This window comes from Pristiophorus japonicus, chromosome 18 (assembly GCF_044704955.1).
Source record: "Pristiophorus japonicus isolate sPriJap1 chromosome 18, sPriJap1.hap1, whole genome shotgun sequence".
NCBI lineage: Eukaryota > Metazoa > Chordata > Chondrichthyes > Pristiophoridae > Pristiophorus > Pristiophorus japonicus.
Genome location: NC_091994.1, coordinates 2,138,362 through 2,165,230, shown reverse-complemented (window position 1 = coordinate 2,165,230; position 26,869 = coordinate 2,138,362). Strand labels below are relative to the sequence as shown.

At 54.0% G+C, this 26,869-nt stretch overlaps 1 protein-coding gene across 1 annotated transcript in view; it reads right to left on the bottom strand.

Moving 5' to 3' along the window:
- The window catches only part of yjefn3 (YjeF N-terminal domain containing 3), a 160,221-nt gene extending 136,758 nt beyond the window's left edge, over positions 1–23,463 (bottom strand). The window contains exon 1 of the mRNA XM_070860759.1: positions 23,387–23,463. The gene's annotated coding sequence lies outside the window, so the exon portion shown is untranslated. The remainder of the gene's footprint in view (positions 1–23,386) is intronic.
- Positions 23,464–26,869: the final 3,406 nt, after the last annotated feature.

The window sequence follows — 26,869 nt, the reverse complement described above, 5'->3', positions numbered from 1 at the left end:
TGCACTGGGAGTGTCAACCTGAATTTCTGTGCTCAAGTTCCCGGAGTGGGACTTGAACCAACAACCTTCTGACTCAGAGGTGAGGGTGCTGCTCACTGAGCCCCGGCTGACACATTATAAAGCACACATTAGCTGGAGGATTGTTTCCAACTCTGGGCCCTGCACTTTAGGAAGGATGTGAAGGCCTTGGAGAGGGTGCAGAGGAGATTGACCAGAATGGTCCCAGGGATGAGGGACTTCAGTTACGTGGGGAGACTGGAGAAGCTGGGGTTGTTCTCCAGAGAGCAGAGAAGGTTAAGGGGGGATTTGATCGAGGTGTTCACAATCATGAGGGGTTTTGACAGAGTAAATCAGGAGAGACAGTTCCCGGGCAGGAGGGTCGGTAACCAGAGGGACACGGATTGACGATAATCGGCGATGGAACCAGAGGGGGAGATGGGGAGAATGTTTTTACGCAGCGAGTTGTTGTGATCGGGAACGCGCTGCCTGAAAGGGCGGTGGGAGCAGATTCTGTTGTGTCCTAGGATGCTCTGATAATGACTCCACGAGGCAGTGTGTTATACTTGAACTGTAGTGACCTTAGTCCATTATTGATAACTCCAGTGAGGATCACACCTGCTGGCCTGCCTTTTATACTAGGCCAGGCACACCTGTACAGGTAACCTGCAAGTCTCCCACTGAGGTGCCCCCTGGTGGCCGTGTCGGATACATGACAGATTCAATGGTAACTTTCAAAAGGGAATTGGATAAATACTTGAACAGGAAACATTAGCGGGGCTGTGGGGAGAGAGCGGGGGGAGTGGGACTGATTGGATCGCTCTGTCACAGAGCCGGCACAGGCTCGATGGGCCGAATGGCCTCCTCTGTGCTGTAAGATTCTGTGATGAGAAAAACCTACTTGTGGCCCGTTGAACTGATTAATGGTGAACAGGCCGATATTGGTTGCCCCAAACTTGACCCGGAGGGGCAGGGGGTGCTGACCTTCTCAATTGGTATCCTGAAACTGTGGGGGGAACTCAGCCAGGATTCTCTCTCCTGATTGCCGACCAGTGACCCTTCCCCATCTCCCCCCACCCCCCCCCAGTACGAAGTATATGTGAGAGCGCACGTCGGGTGGGAGCAGTGTTGGTCGGCCATGTTGTGCGAGCACCCCATGGTTGAATAGCTAGGCTCAGCAACAAGGAAGGTCCACCTGATGAAGACACAGGAGGCTGGCCACTAACACTGGACCTGCAACATCCCTGAAGCAGCAGCTTCACATACAAAAGAAAGAAACGAAAGACGACCACCGAACGTTCCAAAGCGCTTTACAGCCAATGAAGCACTTTTAGAGTGTAGTCACTGTTGTAATTTGGGAAACGCAGCCGCAAGTCTGTGCACAGCAAGCTCCCACAAACATGACCAGAGAATCTGTTTTAGTGATGTTGATTGAGGGATCCCTGCTCTTTGAAATAGTCCTGACATTTCAGAGAACAATAATTATTACATACATTACCTATATATAGGTGTCAGCTGTGGCTCAGTGGGCAGCACCCTCACCTCTGAGACAGAAGGTTGTGGGTTCAAGTCCTACACCAGGGACATGAGCACCATAATCTAGGCTGACACTCCAATGCAATACTGAGGGAGTGCCGCACTGTCGGAGGGGCAGTACTGAGGAAGTGCCGCACTGTCGGAGGGGCAGTACTGAGGGAGTGCCGCACTGTCGGAGGGGCAGTACTGAGGGAGCGCCGCACTGTCGGAGGGGCAGTACTGAGGGAGTGCCGCACTGTCGGAGGGGCAGTACTGAGGGAGTGCCGCACTGTCTGTCGGAGGGGCAGTACTGAGGGAGTGCCGCACTGTCGGAGGGGCAGTACTGAGGGAGCGCCGCACTGTCGGAGGGGCAGTACTGAGGGAGTGCCGCACTGTCGGAGGGGCAGTACTGAGGGAGTGCCGCACTGTCGGAGGGGCAGTACTGAGGGAGTGCCGCACTGTCGGAGGGGCAGTACTGAGGGAGCGCCGCACTGTTGGAGGTGCTGTCTTTTGGATGCGACATTAAACCGAGGCCCCGTCTGCTCCCTCAGGTGATCCCCTGGCAATATTTTGAAGAAGAGCAGGGGAGTTCTCCCCGGTGTCCTGGGGCCAATATTTATCCCTCAATCAACATCACTAAAACAGATTATCTGGTCGTTGCCACATTGTTGTGTGTGGGAACTTGCTGCGTTTCCTGCATTACAACAGTGACTGCACTTCAAAGGTAAAGCTGCTAATTGGCTGTAAAGGGCTTTGGGATGTCATGAAGACATAAGAGGTGCTATATAAATGCAAGTCCTTTCTTTCTTATAAATTGGAATGTGAGGAAGGATTGGAACATCTGACCTTTGAAATGTCCAGTCTACAAGCAAGACAGAAAGTATTCATGTCAGCACAGTCTGTGCCACCTGCTTCCTTTCTTGATTTACAGATATCAGACATTCTGTGATCTGACGGAAATAATTCAGCCTGTGAGCAGCAGAAGGTCCTGGCAAATTACGGAGAATGTCAAACTTATAGCGCAGGTCTTAATTGGACATCCCTGATGGCCAAGCACATCACTCCCAGTGTGACCTTGACAAAAACATCAAAATCGAACAGCAAGCGATAACCATGTGAGACATTGTTTGGAAAAGTAATTAACTGTGTCTTTGGGGGAGAAATGCAATGTTGCCCCGTTTGTGGGCGGGAACAGTCCGGAGGTGTGGGACTTAGAGCAGGCGCTGAAGTCTGGGCCCTCTACAGCAATTCGGATTATCGCCCCGGAAAGAAGCGGAATGCTAAATCAAGCCTCACTCCAGGGTCTTGAGCACATAAATCTAGGCCAATACTTCCAGTGCCGTGCTAAGGGAGTGCCGCACTGTCGGAGTGGCAGTACTGAGGGAGTGCTGCACTGTTGGAGGGGCAGTACTGAGGGAGTGCCGCACTATCTGAGGGGCAGTACTGAGGGAGTGCCGCACTGTCGGAGGGGCAGTATTGAGGGAGTGCCGCACTTTCGGAGGGGCAGTACTGAGGGAGTGCTGCACTGTCGGAGGGGCAGTACTGAGGGAGTGCCGCACTGTCGGAGCGGCAGTACTGAGGGAGTGCCGCACTGTCGGAGGGGCAGTACTGAGGGAGTGCCGCACTGTCGAAGGGGCCATCTTTCAGCTGAGACATTAAACTGAGGCCCCGTTTGCTCTCTCAGGTGGACGTACAAGATCCCACGGAACTATTTTGAAGAAGAGCAGGGGGAGTTCTCCCCGGTGTCCTGGGGCCAATATTTATCCCTCAACCAACATCACTAAAACAGATTCTCTGGTTGTTGTCACATTGCTGTGTGTGGGAGCTTGCTGTGCACAAGTTGGCTGCCGCGTTTCCCACATTACAACAGTGACTTTAATCTCTTGTTACACTGCCTCCTCACGCTTTTTCTCGCTTTCCCTCAGTGGTCAATATCTCACGTGTTGTAACATTGTTGTGGAGCGCCTTGGGACGTTTTACTACGTTAAAGGCGCTATATAAATAAACGTTTCTTTGGCTGTAAAGAGCTTTGAGACGTCCGGTGGCCGTGAAAGGTGCTATATAAATGCAAGTCTTTGTTTGCTTGCTGAGCCACTAACGTTAACGGTTCGGACGGCTCAGCAGCGATGTACACTGGGCCGTGCATCACTGCCGCGTCTGAGGGGCCCCTCCCTCCCTCAGAGGGACGATACCGACTCAGGGAGTGACCTGGACCACCATGGAGCGGGAGTTGCCGCGCGATCAGCCCAGCCCTCGGGCCGTGCGCCGGGGCTGAACGCTCGCAGTCAGGGCCCCCGCGAAGAATCCCGATCAGCAGCGGCTACAAGAAGGTACATTTTTTCCCACTCAGCCACCTCGCCTTTGACCGTCGCCCTGGTAACGGCCGGGTGCCCGATACACGCCTCCTGCTGCTGTCGGAGTTTCCGCCCGCCGCTGCCTCGCGGGGGGGGTGCGCGAACGGCCATTTTGTGGCGCTAACAGGGCGGTGCGCGTGGCGGAGTCGTCGCATTCTCCGGCCACACGAGATCGGGCGCAATGCCGTAGCGCCGCCGCTAAACGCCTGCCCAATATGGCGGGAGGCGTTGACAGCACGGTGCCCGGGCGGGAAATCATTTGCACCCCGTCAGCGCGCCCAACGAGAGGCACAAATGCATCCAATTCCACCGCCTCTGTGTTTTATATTAACTTGCATTTCCACAGCTCCTTACACAACCTCAGGACATCCCAAAACCGCTTCACAGCCAATCAGGTACTTTCTGGAGTGTAGTCACTGTCGTCACGTGGGAAACACGGCAGCATATTTGGCACAGCAAGCTCCCACACACAGCAATGTGATAATGACCAGAGAATCTGTTTTAGTGATGTTGGTTGAGGGATAGATATTGGTCCCAGGACACCGGGGAGAACTCCCCTGCGCTTCTTCAAAATAGTGCCATGGGATCTTTTACATCCACCTGAGAGAGCAGACGGGGGCCTCGGTTTAACGTCTCATCTGAGTGACAGCCCCTCCGACAGTGCGGTGCTCCCTCAGCACTGCCCCTCCGACAGTGCGGCGCTCCCTCAGTACTGCCCCTCCGACAGTGCAGCGCTCCCTCAGTACTGCCCCTCCGACAGTGCGGCGCTCCCTCAGCACTGCCCCTCCGACAGTGCGGTGCTCCCTCAGCACTGCCCCTCCGACAGTGCGGCGCTCCCTCATTACTGCCCCTCCGACAGTGCAGCGCTCCCTCAGTACTGCCCCTCCGACAGTGCGGCGCTCCCTCAGTACTGCCCCTCCGACAGTGCGGCACTCCCTCAGTACTGCCCCTCTGACAGTGCGGCGCTCCCTCAGTACTGCCCCTCCGACAGTGCGGCACTCCCTCAGTACTGCCCCTCCGACAGTGCGGCACTCCCTCAGTACTGCCCCTCTGACAGTGCGGCGCTCCCTCAGCACTGCCCCTCCGACAGTGCGGCACTCTCTCAGTACTGCCCCTCCGACAGTGCGGCGCTCCCTCAGTACTGCCCCACCGACAGTGCGGCACTCCCTCAGTACCGCCCCTCCGACAGTGCAGCGCTCCCTCAGTACCGCCCCTCCGACAGTGCGGCGCTCCCTCAGTACTGCCCCTCCGACAGTGCGGCACTCCCTCAGTACTGCCCCTCCGACAGTGCGGCGCTCCCTCAGTACTGCCCCTCCGACAGTGCGGCACTCCCTCAGTACTGCCCCTCCGACAGTGCGGCACTCCCTCAGTACTGCCCCTCCGACAGTGCGGCACTCCCTCAGTACTGCGCTGGGAATGTCGGCCTGGATTATGTGCTCCGGTCTCTGGGGTGGGGCTTGAACCCTCGACCTTGTGACGGGGAGTGAGACCGACTGAGCCACACTGACACAGTCCCAAGGAAATGTAAGACTATCTTTCTATCTTTCCTGTAGGATGAGCTGGGTGACCCCTCAGGAAAAAACACAAAAAGTAAATATCGCTTATGGTGTGGAAGTCGATTGTCAGGGTATTATTGGGGGGTTGGATAGAGCGGAAAATGCAGAAAGCGATCTGGTTCTGTGAGTTAAAAAGAGCACGGACTTCAATCCACTTCAGACCCGCGCCCGAGTCTGCTCCAGTAGCTGAGTGGCGAGGGGAGAGATTGGCTCCTCTATCGGAAGCTAAAGCAGAAACACCAGCAGCAAGTATATCAAGAAACAGGAACGGAAAGTCTCTCCGATCGCTGTGCTTTTGTCGGGAACCTTGAGTGGAACTCTGCACATTCACCAACCACCAGAGGCCGCCATTGGCCGGCGGTGATGTCACTTTGGATCAGGCCATGCCATAACATTAAGGTCATGCTTCCCAGCATGCCTTGCCTGCCTGCTTATAATCAATACAGTATTCCAGCTTGGGTTTCTCAGCCACAATTCTCTCCTCCTCCCTCCCTCCCTCTCCTCCTCCCTCCCTCTCCTCCTCCTTCCCTCTCCTCCTCTCTTACACATGGAGCTTATTATAAGAAAAAATGTATTATAGGAGCCTTAGTCGGCCACCTGGCCCCTCGAGCCTGCTCCGCCATTCAACAAGATCATGACTGATCCGATCTTGGCCTCAACTCCACTTCCCCGCCCGCTCCCCATAACCCTTCACTCCCTTAAATATATTCAATGACCCAGCCTCCACAGCTCTCTGGGGCAGAGAATTCTAAAGATTCACGACCCTCTGAGAGACGAAATTCCTCCTCATCTCTGTTTTAAATGGGCGACCCCTTATTCTGAAACTATGCCCCCTCATCGCCATAGGCAGTCCCTCGGAATCAAGGAAGACTCGCTTCCACTCTAAAAGTGAGTTCTCAGGTGACTGAACAGTCCAATACGGGAATTACAGTCTCTGTCACAGGTGGGACAGACAGTGGTTGAGGAAAGGGAGGGTGGGACTGGTTTGCCGCACGCTCCTTCCGCTGCCTGCGCTTGGTTTCTGCATGCTCTCGGCGACGAGACTCGAGGTGCTCGGCGCCCTCCCAGATGCTCTTCCTCCATTTAGGGCGGTCTTTGGCCAGGCACTCCCAGGTGTCGGTGGGGATGTTGCATTTTATCAGGGAGGTTTTGAGGGTGTCCCTGTAACGTTTCCTCTGCCCACCTGGGGCTCGCTTGCCGTGAAGGAGCTCCGAGTAGAGCGCTTGCTTTGAGAGTCTTGTGTCAGGCATGCGGACAATGTGGCCCTGCCCAGCGGAGCTGGTCGAGTGTGGTCAGTGCTTCGATGCTGGGGATGTTGGCCTGGTCGAGGACACTGATGTTGATGCGTCTGTCCTCCCAGGGGATTTGCAGGATCTTGCGGAGACAGCATTGGTGATATTTCTCCAGCGACTTGAGGTGTCTACTGAACATGGTCCATGTCTCTGAGCCATACAGGAGGGCGGGTATTACTACAGCCCTGTAAACCATAAGCTTGGTGCCAGATTTGAGAGCCTGGTCTTCGAACACTCTCTTCCTCAAGCAACCGAAGGCTAGTTCTAGATTCCCCCACGAGGGGAAACATCCTCTCTGCATCTACCCTGTCAAGCCGCCTCAGAATCTGATACGTTTCAATAAGATCACCTCTCATTCTTCTAAACTCCAGTGAGTATTGGCCAACTATGTGCCGACACATTCAAGCACGCGGGTCCCCCCGACGCCAGCTAGCCCTCTCCCAGCCCAATGCCACATATGTGCTATTTGACAGCGGGAGGCCTCACGGCTGAGCCCAACCATCCCTCTGCTTGCCTGGCATACACCTGCAACCCTTCCCCGGCACAAGTAACCGGCGAGGAACCAGGGGGCAGGAGCCACGCTGGATTCCGATATTAACCCTTGCTCACCCAGGGCCGATTATGCCAATTGTAGCCTTGCTTTAACTCTGCTCTACCCCCTTAGCTTAGACCAGCCACCAGAGCACAGAGTGGGGATTAAACCCGAGTCACCGAGGGGGGAGGGCAAGGGATGGAGCGCCTTAGAAGATGAGTTTAACAATAACAACTTGCATTTATATAGCACCTTATACGCAGTAAAACGTCCTGAGGCGCTGCACAGGAGCGATTATCAAAACAGAATTTGAGACGTAAGGAGATATTGGGCCAGGTGACCAAAAGCTGGGTCCAAGAGGTCGGTTTTAAGCAGCATTTTAAAGGAGGAGAGAGAGATAGAGAGGTTTAAAGAAAGAAAAAAAAGACTTGCATTTCTATAGCACCTTTCACGACCACCGGACGTCTCAAAGCGTTTTACAGCCAATGAAGTACTTTTGGAGTGTAGTCACTGTTGTAATGTGGGAAACGCAGCAGCCAATTTGCGCACAGCAAGCTCCCACACACAGCAATGTGATAATGACCAGATAATCTACTTTAGTGATGTTGACTGAGAGATAAATATTGGCCAGAACACCGGGGATAACTCCCCTGCTCTTCTACGAAATAGTGCCCTGGGATATTTTACATCCACCTGAGGGAGCAGATGGGGCCTCGGTTTAACGTCTCATCCAAAAGATTTCACCTCCGACAGAGCAGTGCTCCCTCAGTATAGCAGACACCTCAAGTCACTGGAGAAATACCACCAACGATGTCTCCGCAAGATCCTACAAATCCCCTGGGAGGATAGACACACCAACGTTAGCGTCCTCGACCAGGCCAACATCCCCAGCATTGAAGCACTGACCACACTCGGCCAGCTCCGCTGGGCGGGCCACATTGTTCGCATGCCCGACACGAGACTCCCAAAGCAAGCGCTCTACTCGGAACTCCTTCACGGCAAATGAGCCAAAGGTGGGCAGAGGAACCGTTACAAGGACACCCTCAAAGCCTCCCTGATAAAGTGCAACATCCCCACCGACACCTGGGAGTCCCTGGCCAAAGACCGCCCTAAGTGGAGGAAGTGCATCCGGGAGGGCGCTGAGCACCTCGAGTCTCGTCGCCGAGAGCATGCAGAAAGCAAGCGCAGGCAGCGGAAGGAGTGTGCGGCAAACCTGCCCCACCCTCCCCTTCCTCCAACGTCTGTCTGTCCCACCTGTAACGTACCAGGTGATTGCCGTCCCGGCCAGAAACAGGTCCAGTTCTCACTTGGAGCAATTCGGCGAATCAGCGGCCATCGCACGAGACAACGGCCTGTTATTGTTTTTTTATTGGTTCCTGGGATGTGGGCGTCGCTGGCAAGGCCGGCATTTATTGCCCGTCCCTAATTGCCCCTTGAGAAGGTGGTGGTGAGCCGCCTTCTTGAACCGCTGCAGTCCGTGTGGTGAAGGTGCTCCCACAGTGCTGTTAGGGAGGGAGTTCCAGGATTGTGACCCAGCGACGATGAAGGAACGGCCGATATATTTCCCAGTCAGGATGGTGTGTGACTGGGAGGGGAACGTGGAGGTGGTGGTGTTCCCATGCGCCTGCTGCCCTTGTCCTTCTAGGTGGTAGAGGTCGCGGGTTTGGGAGATGCTGCCGAAGAAGCCAGAGGTTCACTATTCTCTGGGACAAGAACCACCTCCTGATGCTTATGCTTGAACTGTATAAAACACTGGTTAGGCCACAGCTAGAGTACTGCGTGCAGTTCTGGTCACCACATTACAGGAAAGATGTGATTGCACTAGAGAGGGTACAGAGGAGATTTACAAAGATGTTGCCTGGACTGGAGAATTTTAGCGATGAGGAAAGATTGGATAGGCTGGGGTTGTTTTCTTTGGAACAGAGCAGGCTGATTGAGCTGTATATTGATTGAGGGGCCCAGGTAGAGTGGATAGAACAGACCCATTTCCCTTAGCAGAGGGGTCAACAAACCAGGGGCATAGATTTAAAGTAATCGGGGGGAGGTTGAGAGGGGATTTGAGGGGAAATTTCTTCACCCAGAGGGCGGTGGGGGTCTGGAACTCACGGCCTGAAAGGGTGGTAGAGGCAGAAACCCTCACCACATTTAAAAAGTACTTGGATGTGCACCTGAAATGCTGTAACCTGCAGGGCTACGGACCCAGAGCTGGAGAGTGGGATTAGGCTGGGTAGCTCTTTGTCGGCCGGCACGGACACGATGGGCCGAATGGCCTCCTTCCGTGCTGTAAATTTCTGAGATTCTGTGATCAAAATAGAGCTGGCTTTACACAAGGCAAAATTGTAACTTGACATAAATATCGCTCGGCTGCGTCTGTGAGGCGTCGAAAAGGTCTCGGGGGTCTTTACAAGGCTCCCTCCCCCTCCCATTCAGGCCCTCCCTCGCCACAGTCAGTCAGCAAACAGAGCGTTTAAAGCGTCGACACGTTGCGCCCTTTGAAACGGAGCTCGTTATCAGCAGCAAGCACCATCTGTAATAGCTGCTCCAATCAGCAGGGACTTCCTCTCAATTCCAAAGAAATATCACATTCTGGTAGCGAAAATATTGCAAGAAATTTAATTAGCTGTAAATGAGGTTGCTGGAATCAGAGGCTGTGCTGACATTAATCACAGGACCAGCATCTGTTCTCCTCCGTCTCCCTCGGGGGCTTCTCGCCCACCCACACATCATATTTATTCACTTTTTTGTGGACAAATTGCCTGGTAAGCACTTTGATTGCAACTTGTATTAAACCCTCTGGCTTCCCGCTACCCAACGCACTGGGCAAACCACGAGATGTGAGTGTGTGTGTGTGTCCTTGCATATAATTAAACAACAACCCATCACCTGCGCCACTCAAGCTCGTCCGTCCGTCCCCCCCCCGCCACACATTTGATCTTGTCCCCGACCACCACAATCGTCATAGCAATCGGTCCACCTCTCGTACCTCACCATTCTTCGGAGTCAGGCAAAGACGGCGAGTCCCATCTGAACATACGTGTTATATATGTGGACTTGTATTTACTCTGTACAGCCACCAGAGGGCTCATCCCCTGGAGTCCCAAGGGATCCCATAATCCCTTGGGAGCACAGGTATTTAAGGAGGCTTCTTCACAGGTTGGAGAGTCACTCTGGAGACCTACAATAAAAGACTACGGTCACACTTTACTTTGAGTCACAGTGTTCAGTCTGACTCTTTCTCCATACACAACAATAAGAACATAAGAAATAGGAGCAGGAGTCGGCCATTCAGCCCCTCGAGCCTGCTCCACCATTCAGTACGATCGTGGCTGATCTGGCTAGTCAACTGCGAGGGCGTCACACCATCACCTCCACGTTCCCCTCCCAGTCACACACCATCCTGACTTGGGAATATATCGGCCGTTCCTTCATCGTCGCTGGGTCACAATCCTGGAACTCCCTCCCTAACAGCACTGTGGGAGCACCTTCACCACACGGACTGCAGCGGTTCAAGAAGAAGCCTCAACAACAACTCACATTTATATAGTGCCTTTATTGGAAAAAAATGTCCCAAGGCGCTACGCAGGAGCAATTATCAAACAGAATTTGACACCGAGCTGCATAAGGAGATATTGATCCAAGAGGCAGGTTTTAAGGAGCATCTTAAAGGAGGAGAGAGAGGCGGAGAGGTTTAGGGAGGGAGTTCCAGAGCTTGGGGCCCAGGCAGCTGAAGGCACAGCCACCGATGGTGGAGTGATTATAATCAGGGATGCTCAAGAGGCCAGAATTGGAGGAGCACAGAGATCTCAGGGGGTTGTGAGGCTGGAGGAGATTACAGAGATAGGGAGGGGCGAGGTCATGGAGGGATTTGAACACAAGGATGAGAATTTTGAAATCGAGGCGTTGCTTAATCGGGAGCCAATGTAGGTCAGTGAGCACAGGGGGTGATGGGTGAGTGGGACTCGGTGTGAGTTAGGACACGGGGCAGTGAGCACAGGGGGTGATGGGTGAGCGGGTCTCGGTGTGAGTTAGGACACGGGGCAGTGAGCACAGGGGGTGATGGGTGAGTGGGACTCGGTGTGAGTTAGGACACGGGGCAGTGAGCACAGAGGGTGATGGGTGAGCGGGTCTCGGTGTGAGTTAGGACACGGGGCAGCCAAGTTTTGGATCACCTCTAGTTTACGTCGGGTAGAATGTGGGAGGCCGGCCAGGAGTGCGTTGGAATAGTCAAGTCTAGAGGTAACAAAGGCACGGATGAGGGCTTCAGCAGCGGATGAGCTAACCACCACCTTCTCAAGGGGCAACAAGGGGGATGGGAAATAAACACCAGCCTTGCGAGTGATAACCACACCCTGAGAATTCATTGTATTTTAAGTTTACAACTGACCCAGACACGAGGCAAGGAACCCCCCAGTGTGGGCGAGCTTGGGGAACCACAGGCCCAAATACTATGCTCCTCCCGACGTCGCGACACTCACCACATCACGTCTCACTTTACTCACATACTCCATCCCGAAATGTTATTATCTGAAAAAAATCTTATCGAGCTTGCATTTGAATGAATCAATAGTAACTGTTTCCACCGTCTCCCAGGAGAGAGCGAACCATAGATTGACCACTCACTCACTGAAACACGGTTTCCACAGGTCTGTTGTAAACTGGCCGAGGTGCCAGAGCAGCGAAGGTTTCCTGGGGCAGTCAGGAGCTCGGATGGATCTGTGTGGGCCAACTAAATCAGATCAGCCACGATCGCATTGAATGGCGGAGCAGGCTCGAGGGGCCGAATGGCCGACTCCTGCTCTTATTTGTTGGAACCTAGTTCTTATGTAAAACTCATTTAGCATAAAAAGGGCGGAAAAGATCGCTGGGACAATCAGTGTTAACTGGTCCTAAGTGCCTCGTGGAAAAGTGGTTTTAAATTCATCACAAGAGAGTTGTCATCTCCAGACAGAGTCACGTTCAACGTTAATGGAAATAAAACTACATTTAAATCACTTTGCTGCTTCACGCGCTCCCTATCTCTGTAACCTCCTCCAGCCATACAACTTCCTCCAAACTCTCCGTCCCTCTGATCACGGCCTCTTGTTTCAGTGGGCAGCACCCTCACCTCTGAGTCAGAAGGTCGTGGGTTCAAGTCCCACTCCAGGGACTTGAGCACAAAAATCCAGGCTGACCCTCCCAGTGCAGTACTGAGGGAGTGCCGCACTGTCGGAGGGGCAGTACTGAGGGAGTGCTGCACTGTCGGAGGGGCAGTACTGAGGGAGCGCCGCACTGTCGGAGGGGCAGTACTGAGGGAGCCCCGCACTGTCGGAGGGGCAGTACTGAGGGAGCACCGCACTGTCGGAGGGGCAGTGCTGAGGGAGTGCTGCACTGTCGGAGGGGCAGTACTGAGGAAGCGCCACACTGTCGGAGGGGCAGTACTGAGGGAGTGCCGCACTGTCGGAGGGGCAGTACTGAGGGAGCGCCGCACTGTCGGAGGGGCAGTACTGAGGGAGCGCCGCACTGTCGGAGGGGCAGTACTGAGGGAGTGCCGCACTGTCAGAGGGGCCACCCTTCAGATGAGACATTAAACCGAGGCCCCGTCTGCTCTCTCAGGTGGATGTAAAAGATCCCACGGCACTATTTTGAAGAAGAGCAGGGGAGTTCTCCCCGGTGTCCTGGGGCCAATATTTATCCCTCAATTAACATCACAAAAACAGATTATCTGGTCATTATCACATTGCTGTGTGTGGGAGCTTGCTGTGTTGCCGCGTTTCCCAAATTACAACAGTGACTACACTCCAAAACTACTTCATTGGCTGTAAAGTGTTTTGAGACGTCTGGTGGTCGTGAAAGGCGCTATATAAATGCAAGTCTTTCTTTTTTCCCCAGCCCTTTGCATCACCTTAGTCTCAGGATAAGGGGTCGGCCATTTAGGACTGAGATGAGGAGGAATTTCTTCACTCAGAGGGTGGTGAATCTTTGGAATTCTCTGCCCCAGGCAGCTTCATGTATACAGTACAAAAGTGTGGAAGTTATGATGAACCTGTATACAACACTGGTTCAGCCTCAACTGGAGTATTGTGTCCAATTCTGGGCACCGCACTTTAGGAAGGATGTGAAGGCCTGAGAGAGGGAGCAGAAAAGATTTCCGAGAATGGTTCCCGGGATGAGGGACTTCAGTGACGGGGATAGACTGGAGAAGCTGGGGTTGTTCTCCTTGGAGCAGAGAAGGTTGAGAGGAGATTTGATCGAGGTGTTCAAAATTATGAGGGGCCTGGACAGAGTAGAGAGAGAGAGAAACTGTTCCCATTGGTGGAAGGGTCGGGAACCAGAGGACACAGATTTAAGGCGATTGGCAGAAGAACCAAAGGCGACACGAGGGAAAACGTGTTTACTCAGCGAGTGGTTAGGATCTGGAATGCGCTGCCTGAGAGGGTGCTGGAGGCAGACTCAATCGTGGCTTTCAAAAGGGAATTGGATAAGTAGCTGAAGAAATAAAAATTGCAGGGCTATGGAGAAAGGGCGGGGGAGTGGGACTGGCTGAGGGGCTCTTGCAGAGAGCCGGCACGGGCTCGATGGGCCGAATGGCCTCCTCCTGTGCTGTAACCGTTCTGTGATTCTCGGAAGTGTAACGTAGAAAATCTATTTATAAAGCCCAGGATTCCGTGTGCTTTATCAACTGTTGTGTTAATCTGTCCGGCCACATTCAAAGATCTGTACGCAAACACCCGATCAAGGTTCACCCACAGGCACGCTTAGGAAATAATATCGGGCAGCAGAGGGAATGCAGGACAGCCCCGGGAAAACCGGCAGGGAATCGCAGGGAGCTGGTGGAACTGCGGGCAAAGACTGATCTGGGAACATTGGGTGAGGCATACTGCAGGGGAATAGCCACCTCCAGGAGTTCAGCAGCAACACTAAGAGCTCGAACACCAACCTTCTCGAACCAATTAAAGCATTTGGGAACATTGCCTCCAGCCTGAAATTAGAACTGCTCATTACAGCGGCCCTGTTATGACTCAAAACCTGTCTTGCACCTGATCCCTTTGCGGTGTTATGCGTTAATTAAGTGTTGCACCCGCTCTGGTCCTGAGAAGCATTTAATGGGCAGCGCTTGGGGAGGGAGTTGGCAGGCGGGCGGGGGATGGGACACACTTTAATGCTTTGCCTCAATTGCGTGCGGACCGAGTTGGGCTGGTGACCTGCCCGTGTCGGTGTGTGGGGGAGGGGAAGGTCGGGTGAGAGCTGTCCGCAAAATGGTCTCTCATGAACACGCGCGCAATTGCAGACAGGAGACCCCCATCTTGTCCATCCAGCCTGAGCCTGCACGGCTGCGAGGCCTCGGTGCAGAAGGAGGCCATTTAGCCCCTCGACCCTGCTCTGCCATTCAATGAGCTCTCGGCCAATCGGTGTCCTATCCACCCGCCTTGGCTCCGTATCCTGTTATACACTTGGTCAGCAAGCGTCTGGCGCTCCCACATTTAGAATAATTCATTCAGCTCCATCTACCGCTTTTTGTGGGAGGGAGCTCCGCACTTCAGCAGGCGTGGGGGGCGTAGGGGAGTGGGGGTGTGGGGGGTGTGGAGAGGGAGGTGGGGGGAGGGGGGTGGGGAGAGAAGGGAGGGTTGGGGGGGTGGATGGGGGGGTGCGGGGTGGAGGGGAGTGATGGGTGTGGAGAGGGAGGTGGGGGGAGGGGGTGTGGGGGTGTGGGGGGTAGGGGGTGGAGTGTGGGGGGTGTGGAGACGGGGGTGGGGAGAGGGGGGTGGGGGGAGGGGGGAGAAGGGAGGGTTGGGGGGGGGGTGGGGGGTGTGGAGAGGGAGGTGGGGGGAGGGGGGGTGGGGGTGTGGGGGGGAGGTGGTGGGGGTGTGGGGGGTGTGGAGAGGGAGATGGGGGAGGGAGGGTGGGGGTGTGAGGAGTGGGGGGGAGGTGGGGGGGGGTGTGGGGGGTGTGGAGAGGGGGGTGGGGGGAGAAGGGAGGGTTGGGGGGGTGGAGGGGAGTGGGGGGTGTGGAGAGGGAGGTGGGGGAGGGAGGGTGGGGGTGTGGGGAGTGGGGGGGAGGTGGTGGGGGTGTGGGGGGTGTGGAGAGGGGGTTGGGGGGAGTAAGGGGGGTTGGGGGGTTGGATGGGGGGGTGAGGGGAGAGGAGAGAAGGGAGGGTTGGGGGGGTGGATGGGGGGGTTGGGGGGCGGGGGAGTGTAGAGGGGGGTAGGTGGGGTGGAGGGGGGGTAGTTAAAGGGGAGGTGGCGCTCACAAAAAAAAATTGTCGAACTTACGGTTGGCGGCCCGTTGCATGGTGGGACGCCGGGCGGGGTCCGTGCCACGACACGCCACTCGATGCCCTGGCACCCCGCTCCCTGGTGGTCCGGGTCGGGACCCACAGAGTCAGCAACGCGGCCCTCCCCTTTAACACGGGGTAGTGCTGTGCCCCTCTCTGTGCGCTCTCTGGGGCAGCGAATTCCACAGATTTACAACCCTCTGAGAGAAGAAATTCCTCCTCATCTCAGTTTTAAATGGGCGGCCCCTTATTCTGAGACTTTACCCCCCAGTTCTAGATTCCCCCACGAGGGGAAACATCCTCTTTGCATCTACCCTGTCAAGCTCCCTCGGTATCTTATATATTTCAATAAGATCACCTCTCATTCTTCTCAACTCCAATGAGTAGAGGCCCAACCTGCTCAACCTTTCTTCATAAGCCAACCCCTTCATCTCAGGAATCAACCGAGTGAACCTTCTCTGAACTGCCTCCAATACAATGTAATGTACCTTGAAAAGTAATGTAACATCCTTTGACAAATCTTTATGAATAAAGTATATTTAAACACTAAAACAATGTGACACCAGAGCCACATCAGTATGGTTGTCTCCCTGCTCCCCGCCGTGATCTAGGAAAGCACTCAGTTACCTCATTAGAGCATCTCAGGATGGCCAATAAATTCCGCATCCTCGGTGTGAGTAATAAAGGAAACACTCTGGGCTTCTGTCGTCTCCCAGGGGGGCCTGTTCCATCGATTTAACACTCGCTCAATGACCCAAAGACAAAAGCTCCATCAACTGAGCCAAGCTAATGCATTTAGAACAGGCACTTATGCAAGTTGTAGACAGAGAGAAAGAACTTGCATTTATAGCTCGCCTTGCACAACCCCAGGCTGCCCCAAGCGTTTTACCGCCCATGAAGTACATTTTGAAATGTTGCAATGCAGGAAACGCAGCAGCTAATCTATACACAGCAAGCTCCCACAAACTGCAATTAAATAGTTTATTTGAATGAAATGTTTTTTTATTGATGTTGATTGAGGGATAAATATTGATCCAGGGAGAACTCCCCTGCTCTTCTTCAAAATAGTGCCTTGGGATCTTTTACCTCCACCTTAGAGAGTAGACGGGGCCTCGGTTTAACGTCTCATCCTAAAGACAGCACCTCCGACAGTGCGGCGCTCCCTCAGTACTGCCCCTCTGACAGTGCAGCACTCCCTCAGTACTGCCCCTCCGACAGTGCTGCACTCCCTCAGTACTGCCCCTCCGACAGTGCGGCACTCCCTCAGTACTGCCCCTCCAACAGTGCGGCACTCCCTCAGTACTGCCCCTCCGAAAGTGCCGCGCTCCCTCAGTACTGCCCCTCCAACATTGCAGCGCTCCCTCAGTACTGCCCCTCCAACATTGCAGCGCTCCCTCAGTACTGTCCCTCCGACAGTGCGGCACTCCCTCAGTACTGCCCCTCCGAAAGTGCCGCGCTCCCTCAGTACTGCCCCTCCAACATTGCAGCGCTCCCTCAGTACTGCCCCTCCGACAGTGCGGCGCTCCCTCAGTACTGCCCCTCCGACAGTGCGGCACTCCCTCAGTACTGCCCCTCCGACAGTGCGGCGCTCCCTCAGTACTGCCCCTCCGACATTGCAGCGCTCCCTCAGTACTGCCCCTCCGACAGTGCGGCACTCCCTCAGTACTGCCCCTCCGACAGTGCGGCGCTCCCTCAGTACTGCTCCTCCGACAGTACGGCGCTCCCTCAGTACTGTCCCTCCGACAGTGCGGCACTCGCTCAGCACTGCACTGGGAGTGTTGGCCTGGATTATGTGCTCAGGTCTTGGGAAATGGGAGACTTGAACCCACAACTGTCTGATTCCGAGGCGAGAGGGCTGCCCGCTGAGTCACTGGTGGGTTCTTGGCACAAGGGGTTGTAGGGATGGTGCAGCAGAACGCACTATATCATGGGTTAGCGATGAGGAAAGATTGGATAGGCTGGGGTTGTTTTCTTTGGAACAGAGGAGGTTGAGGGGAGACCTGATTGAGGTGTATAAAATGATGAGGGGCCTGGATAGAGTTTCCCTTAGCAGAGGGGTCAACAACCAGGGGGCATAGATTTAAAATAATTGGTAGAAGGTTTAGAGGAGATATGAGGAGAACTTTTTTCACCCAGAGGGTGGTGGGGGTCTGGAACTCACGGCCTGAAAGGGTGGTAGAGGCAGAAACCCTCACCACATTTAAAAAGTACTTGGATGTGCACCTGAAGTGCCGTAACCTGCAGGGCTACGGACCCAGAGCTGGAGAGTGGGATTAGGCTGGGTAGCTCTGTGTCGGCCGGCATGGACACGATGGGCCGAATGGCCTCCTTCCGTGCTGTAAATTTGTGAGATTCTGTGGTTAGCGCGACAGGAGAGGATAAAGGAGGTGAAAACTGGTGCAGCAATATCACCCTGAAAACAAAATGCTGCTGAATGTGTTTGAAGCTCGGAGGCAGTGAAAGGAATGGACAATATCTGCACGACTTAACTGAATACTAACCGCTGAAATGAGCGATTGCAAGAAGAGGATTAGCGTAGGTTTGTTTATGGAAAGTGCGCCAAGCTGGAGCAAGGCTTTATTAAAACTGCTTCTCTTCAATATCCTGTACAGAGTATTTAATCAGTGCAACAGATTCCGATAATCTCTCCTGTCAAGACGAGTCAACGGGATTACATTGGTTATTTATTATAAATCATCACAATTTTTGACAAACTGTCATCCCAACGAATGCTGGGGCTATCGAGATAAAGGAATCCAAACCCCAGTGAGAGTCAGTGTGTGTGGGACTGTACCCCAGTGAGAGTCAGTCTGTGTGGGACCCGTACCCCAGTGAGAGTCAGTGTGTGTGGAACCCGTACCCCAGTGAGAGTCAGTGTGTGTGGGACCCGTACCCCAGTGAGGGTCAGTGTGTGTGGGACCCGTACCCCAGTGAGAGTCAGTGTGTGTGGGACCCGTACCCCAGTGAGAGTCAGTGTGTGTGGGACCCGTACCCCAGTGAGGGTCAGTGTGTGTGGGACCCGTACCCCAGTGAGAGTCAGTGTGTGTGGGACCCGTACCCCAGTGAGAGTCAGTGTGTGTGGGACCTGTACCCCAGTGAGAGTCAGTCTGTGTGGGACCCATACCCCAGTGAGGGTCCGTGTGTGGGACCCGTACCCCAGTGAGGGTCAGTGTGTGTGGGACCCGTACCCCAGTGAGAGTCAGTGTGTGTGGGACCTGTACCCCAGTGAGGGTCAGTGTGTGTGGGACCCGTACCCCAGTGAGGGTCAGTGTGTGTGGGACACGTACCCCAGTGAGAGTCAGTGTGTGTGGGACCCGTACCCCAGTGAGAGTCAGTGTGTGGGACCCGTACCCCAGTGAGAATCAGTCCATGTGGGACCCATACCCCAGTGAGAGTCAGTGTGTGTGTGGGGCCCGTACCCCAGTGAGGGTCAGTGTGTGTGGGACTGTACCCCAGTAAGAGTCAGTGTGTGTGGGACCCGTACCCCCCAAGTGAGAGTAGTGTGTGTGGGACCCTTTCCCCCCAAGTAAGAGTCAGTATGTGTGGGACTGTACCCCAGTGAGAGTCAGTGTGTGTGGGACCCGTACCCCCCCAGTGAGAGTCGGTATGTGTGGGACCCGTACCCCAGTGAGAGTCCGTGCCTTTAGGAGAGGAATCATTGAATGATAGAATTACACAGCACAGAACGTGGCCATTCGGTCCATCGTGCATGTGCCAGCAATTCTTCCCATTCCCCACAGCCCCACAAATTATTTCCCCATCAAGTATTTATCCAATTCCCGATTGAAAGTCACTATTGAATCTGCTCCCACCGCCCTTTCAGGCAGCGCGTTCCCGATCACAACAACTCGCTGCGTAAAAACATTCTCCCCATCTCCCCCTCTGGTTCAATCGCCGATTATCGTCAATCTGTGTCCCTCTGGTTACCGACCCTCCTGCCCCGGGAACAGTTGCTCCTGATTTCTGCCTCTCACAATCTAAATAATCTCCTCCAGCCCTATAACCCTTCAAGATCTCTGCAGTCCTGCAATTCTGGCCTCTCACGTATCCCTGATTATAATCGCTCCACCATCGGTGGCCGTGCCTTCAGCTGCCTCGGCCCCAAGCTCTGGAACTCCCTCCCTAAACCTCTCCACCTCTCTCTCCTCCTTTAAGACGTTCCTTAAAACCAACCTCGTTGATCGAGCTTTTGGTCACCTGTCCCTAACATCTCCTTATGTGGCTCGGTGTCAAATTTTGTCTCGTTTTGCCTCTGCAGCGCCTTTTTACTGTGTTAAAGGCGCTATAAAAATGCAAGTTGTTGATGTTGCTATTTACCCTTTCTGATTTTGAACACCACGATTAAATCTCCCCTTAACCTTCTCTGCTCTAAGCAGAACCATCCCACTGCCGAGGGATCGCCAGTCGGCTGGATGTGGTGTGGAGCAAGTGTTAATGTGCAGCACGGAACTGGAACAACAGCAGCTCTTAACTCGCATAACACATTTCAAAACAAAGTCTGTTAGATAAAAGCCCAGCTTTCAAAACAACAAGTGCTACAATAGAACGCAAAGACAGATATCAACCTCAGCTGGGGATCGAGACACTCAACGCAAGAGTGCTGACACTCAACATGTTGGGCCAGTCATGTCGAAATATTTTCCTCTGATGAATTTTTTATTCATCATGTGAAAGATGTTAATGCTGCAAATTGCAACACTTGAGGCACCAGTATCAGCATCAAACACTCCCAGGGCAGGCACAGCACGGGGTTAGATACAGAGTAAAGCTCCCTCTACACTGTCCCATCAAACACTCCCAGGGCAGGTACAGGGGGTTAGATACAGAGTAAAGCTCCCTCTGCACTGTCCCATCAAACACTCCCAGGGCAGGTACAGGGGGTTAGATACAGAGTAAAGCTCCCTCTACACTGTCCCATCAAACACTCCCAGGGCAGGTACAGGGGGTTAGATACAGAGTAAAGCTCCCTCTACACTGTCCCATCAAACACTCCCAGGGCAGGTACAGGGGGTTAGATACAGAGTAAAGCTCCCTTGTGCATGAAACACAAGAGGATAGTATGCTGGTACAGCAAGTGATCAGGAAGGCCAATGGAATCTTGGCCTTTATTGCAAAGGGGATGGAGTATAAAAGCAGGGAAGTCTTGCTACAGCTATACAGGGTATTGGTGAGGCCACACCTGGAATACTGCGTGCAGTTTTGGTTTCCAAATTTACAAAAGGATATGTTTGCTTTGGAGGCAGTTCAGAGAAGGTTCACTCGGTTGATTCCGGAGATGAGGGGGTTGTCTTATGAGGAAAGGATGAGTAGGTTGGGCCTCTACTCATTGGAATTCAGAAGAATGAGAGTTGATCTTATCGAAACATATAAGATTATGAGGGGGCTCGACAAGGTGGATGCAGAGAGGATGTTTCCACTGATGGGGGATGTAATGTTCAGAATAACTCCACAAGACTGTATTTTAAGCTCGAACTGTTGTCTCTTTAATGTGACTCCAGAGTGGGGAAGCAGCATGGTGGATCACCTTTTATACCTGCTTGCCCAGGTGACCCTGAGGTCTCCCACAGGTGTGCCCCCTGGTGGCAAGTCTTACATATTGGTGAGGTTTACATACATACATAACAGGGGAGACTAGAACATTCGGGCATGATCTGAGAATCAGGGGCTGCCCGTTTAAAACTGAGATGAGGAGGAATTTCTTCTCTCAGAGGGTTGTTAATCTGTGGAATTCGCTGCCTCAGAGAGCTGTGGAGGCTGGGACATTGAATATATTTAAGACAGAAATGGACAGTTTCTTAAATGATAAGGGAGTAAAGGGTTATGGGGAGCGAGCAGGGAAGTGGAGTTGAGTCCAGGATCAGATCAGCCATGATCTTATTGAATGGTGGAGCAGGCTCGAGGGGCCGAATGGCCGACTCCTGCTTCTATTTTTTATGTTCTTATGTAAACACTCCCAGGGCAGGTACAGCACGGGTGGTGTTGGTTGAGGGATAATTATTGGCCAGAACACTGGGAGAACTCCCCTGCTCTCCTTCGAATAGTGTAGTGGGATCTTTTTTACATCCACCTGAGAGGGCAGACGGGGCCCCAATTTAAAGTCCCCACTGCAAAGTCCAAATCACTTTACAGCCAAGGCAGTATTTTTTGGAGTGTAGTCACTGTTGTAATGTAGGAAATGCAGCAACCAATTTGCGCACAGCAAGCTCCCACAAACAGCAATGTGATAATGGGCCGAGAAATGGGCAGAGGAAACGTTACAAGGACACCCTCAAAGCCTCCCTGATAAAGTGCAACATCCCCACCGACACCTGGGAGTCCCTGGCCAAAGACCGCCCTAAATGGAGGAAGAGCATCTGGGAGGGTGCTGAGCACCTCGAGTCTCGTTGCCGACAGCGTGCAGAAACCAAGCGTAGGCAGCGGAAGGAGCGTGCGGCAAACCAGACTCCCCACCCACCCTTTCTTCAACCACTGTCTGTCCCACCTGTGACAGAGACTGTAATTACTGTATTGGACTGTTCAGTCACCTGAGAACTCACTTTTAGAGTGGAAGCAAGTCTTCCTCGATTCCGAGGGACTGTCTATGGCGATGAGGGGGCATAGTTTCAGAATAAGGGGTCGCCCATTTAAAACGGAGATGAGGAGGAATTTCGTCTCTCAGAGGGTCGTGAATCTTTAGAATTCTCTGCCCCAGAGAGCTGTGGAGGCCGGGTCATTGAATATATTTAAGAGAGTGAAGGGTTAGGGGGAGTGGGCGGGGCAGTGGAGCTGAGGCCAAGATCGTATTGAATGGCGGAGCAGGCTCGAGGGGCCGAATGGAAGCAAGTCTTCCTCGATTGCGATGGACTGCCTATGATGATGATGATAATGATGATGATGATGATGAATGAGCAGATAATCTGTTTTAGTGATGTTGATTGAGGGATAAATATTGGCCCCAGGACACCGGGGAGAACTCCCCTGCTCTTCTTCGAAATAGTGCCATGGGATCTTTTGAGTCAGCCAGTGGTCAGAAGTCAGAAGGTTGTGGGTTCAAGTTCCACTCTAGGGACTTGAGCACAAAAGTCTAGGCCGACATTCCCAGTGCAGTGCTGAGGGAGTGCTGCACTGTCAGAGGGGCAGTGCTGAGGGAGCGCCGCACTGTCGGAGGGGCAGTGCTGAGGGAGCACCGCACTGTCGGAGGGGCAGTACTGAGGGAGTGCCGCACTGTCGGAGGGGCAGTACTGAGGGAGTGCCGCACTGTCGGAGGGGCAGTGCTGAGGGAGCACCGCACTGTCGGAGGGGCAGTGCTGAGGGAGCGCTGCACTGTCGGAGGGGCAGTACTGAGGGAGTGCTGCACTGTCGGAGGGGCAGTACTGAGGGAGTGCAGCACTGTCGGAGGGGCAGTACTGAGGGAGCGCCGCACTGTCGGAGGGGCAGTACTGAGGGAGCGCCGCACTGTCGGAGGGGCAGTACTGAGGGAGCGCCGCACTGTCGGAGGGGCAGTACTGAGGGAGCGCCGCACTGTCGGAGGGGCAGTACTGAGGGAGCGCCGCACTGTCGGAGGTGCCGTCTTTCAGATGAGAAGTTAAACCGAGGCCCCATCCGCCCCTGCTCTTCTTCAAAATATTGCCAATGAGAGAGCAGACGGGGCCTTGGTTTAAGGTCTTATCCAAAAGACGACACCTCCGACAGTGCAGCAGTCCCTAGCTCGGAAGGGTGGCGGCACTCGGCCAATTCGTTCTCAGATGCCAATTTCATTCCGAACCCTCGACAGATGACCTGTTGATGCAGACAAGCCCTTGGCCCGTGAAATTCCCACACCAGTGCTCACCGCGGACTCTCTGTCAGTGTGGGCGCAATCCCCCATTGCTGGCCCAGAAATCATTGTGTCTCTGCTCAGATCCACTCACCTTCTATCTTTATTTATTTGTTAACACAGCAGATGGAACCAGTGTCGGAGAAGTGTGTCAGGTCCTGATATGTAACAGGTCTTGGCAGGCTGGCAGCTCCTGTTGCTGTGGCAACTCGGAGATTTAAAGGAGCAACTGTGCAGAGAGCAATTTCCAGCTCGCGATCCATCAACCATGGACAGCAATGCAGCGTAACCCCCAGAGCGGCAGGTTTCAGGGGCAGGCTGTGGGGGGGGGTGCTGTGGGGGTCTGTGGGAGGGGGTTGTGGGGGGGCTGTGGGTGGAACTGTAGGGGGGGCTTTGGGTGGGGTTGTGGGGGGTGCTGGGGGTGGGGCTGTGGGGGGGGCGTGGGGCAGCCCCAATGGGGAAGCACAGAAGCAGAAAGCCCTGTTGTGGGGACCTGGTTGCTAGGTTACCATTTTATTAATCGCTTTTAGCAAAATACAGGCCCGTTCCGTGTGATTTTATACATCATTGCAGGGTCTGTGACTAAACCCATTCCATGGTTTGTAACTGACCTCGATGCATGGAATCACAGAAATTTACAGCACGGAAGGAGGCCATTCAGCCCATCGTGTCCGTGCCGGCCGACAAAGAGCTACCCAGCCTAATCCCACTTTCCAGCTCTCGGTCTGTAGCCCTGTAGGTTACGGCACTTCAGGTGCACCTCCAAGTACTTTTTAAATGCAGAGCATTTCTGCCTCTACCACCCTTTCAGGCAGTGAGTTCCAGACCCCAGCACCCTCTGGGTGAAGAAAGTTCCCCTCAAATCCCTCTAAACCTTCGACCAATTGCATTAAATCTCTGCCCCCTGGTTATTGACACTCCAAGGCAGTACTGAGGGAGCGCCGCACTGTCGGAGGGGCAGTACTGAGGGAGCGCTGCACTGTCGGAGGGGCAGTACTGAGGGAGTGCTGCACTGTCGGAGGGGCAGTACTGAGGGAGTGCTGCACTGTCGGAGGGGCAGTACTGAGGGAGCGCTGCACTGTCGGAGGGGCAGTACTGAGGGAGCGCTGCACTGTCAGAGGGGCAGTGCTGAGGGAGCACTGCACTGTCGGAGGGGCAGTACTGAGGGGGCGCCGGACTGTCGGAGGGGCAGTGCTGAGGGAGCGCTGCACTGTCGGAGGGGCAGTACTGAGGGAGCGCTGCACTGTCGGAGGGGCAGTACTGAGGGAGCGTCGCACTGTCGGAGGGGCAGTACTGAGGGAGTGCCGCACTGTCGGAGGTGCCGTCTTTCAGATGAGATGTTAAACCGAGGCCCCGTCTGCTCTCTTAGGTGGATGTAAAAGATCCCATGGCACTATTCTGAATAAGAGCAGGGGAGTTCTCCCCGGTGTCGTGGGACCAATATTTTATCCCTGAATCATCAGAACAAAACCAGATTATCTGGTCATTATCACATTGCTGTGTGTGGGAGCTTGCTGTGCGCAAATTGGCTGCCGCGTTTCCCACATTACAACAGTGACTACACTCCAAAAGTACTTCATTGGCTGTAAAGCGCTTTGAGACGTTCGTTGGTCGTGAAAGGCGCTATATAAATGCAAGTCTTTCTTTCTTTCTTTCATAATCCCCTTTCTCAACATTTAGCGATCCAGTTTACGGATTACACAGATGTACAGAAACAATCCAGCGCTCCGTGTCGGGGTTTATGCTCCACACCAGCCCCCTCCCACCCCTCTCCATCTCACCCCATCACCATAACCCTCTATTCCTTTCTCCCCCATGTGTTTATCCAGCTTCCCCTTAAATACATCGATACTATTCACCTCAACCCCTCCCTGTGGCAGCGAGTTCCACATTCTCACCGCTCTCTGGGTAAAGAAGTTTCTCCTGAATTCCCCACTGGGTTTCTGCGTGACTGTCTTATATCGATGGCCCTGGCTCTGGCCTCCCCCACAAGTGTTGTTCTGTTAAAGGTGACCCAGAATTAGTTACGTTTTCTGAGACTCAGTTCCAGGTGGTTTTCGAGGGCATTGCAACAAACAGCGCGCACGGTATACATTGAGCTGGGAATGGTTACGTGTCGTTTGATAACTCTCAGGTGTGGCACCGGTTGACAGTCTCGTGGTCACAGGTGCTGGAACTGTTGTAGGGGGAAAACTCGAGCCTTGTTATTGTCAACCGTACCTCTGGGACTGCAGTCCCTAGCCAGCCCGGACCGATGGGCTCAACTCCCCACTGTCTGTAAGGCTCGTGTGTGTGAAATAGGTTTGGAACATTCTCAAAGTCAAAGGTGTTAAAATCTCACTCACCACAAAACGCTTTTGAACAAGTCTCCAGCCTGAAATTGTTGGCCACAAAATTGGTGATTGCATTTGAAGAATTCAAGGAAGATCTGATTCCCTCTGCAGCCCCCCCCACCGCCCATCTCCCAAACCCCCCACCCCCCCCGGCCCACCACATCCCCACCCCCCCAAACCCCCCTCCACCCCCTCCCCCCCCCACCTCACAAACCCCCCTCCACCTCCGTCCCGTCCCCCACCCCATCTTCCACCCTTCATACAAGTGAACTTAATCAAAACTCAGCTGCCCCGTGTCCTAAGTCGCACCGAGTCCCGCTCACCCATCACCCCCTGTGCTCACTGACCTACATTGGCTCCCGGTCCGACAATGACTCGATTATAAAATTTTCATCCTCGTTTTCAAATCCCTCCATGGCCCTCGCCCCTCCCTATCTCCGTAACCTCCTCCGGCCCCACAACCCTCCGAGATCTCTGCGCTCCTCCAATTCTGGCCTCTTGCACACCCTCACACCCTGATTCTCATCACTCTACCATTGGTGGCCGTGCCTTCAGCTGCCTGGGCCCCAAGATCTGGAACTCCCTCCCTAAACCTCTCCACCTCTCTCTCTCCTCCTTTAAGATGCTCCTTGAAACCTCCCTCTTTGGCAACAAGAGCAGGTCAGAGGCTGGGTATTCTGCGGCAAGTGTCTCACCTCCTGACTCCCCAAAGCCTTTCCACCATCTACAAGGCACAAGTCAGGAGTGTGATGGAATACTCTCCACTTGCCTGGATGGTGCAGCTCCAACAACACTCGAGAAGCTCGACACCATCCAGGACAAAGCAGCCGCTTGATCGACCCCCCACCCCCCATCTTCAACATTCACTCCCTCCACCACCTTCAACACTCACTCCCTCCACCACCGGCGCCCCCTGGCTGCAGTGTGCACCATCTACAAGATGCACTGCAGCAACTCGCCAAGGCTTCTTCGGCAGCACCTCCCAAACCTGCGACCTCTACCACCTAGAAGGACAAGGGCAGCAGGCGCATGGGAACACCACCACCTCCACGTTCCCCTCCCAGTCACACACCATCCTGACTGGGAAATATATCGGCCGTTCCTTCATCGTCGCTGGGTCACAATCCTGGAACTCCCTCCCTAACAGCACTGTGGGAGCACCTTCACCACACGGACTGCAGCGGTTCAAGAAGGCGGCTCACCACCACCTTCTCAAGGGGCAATTAGGGATGGGCAATAAATGC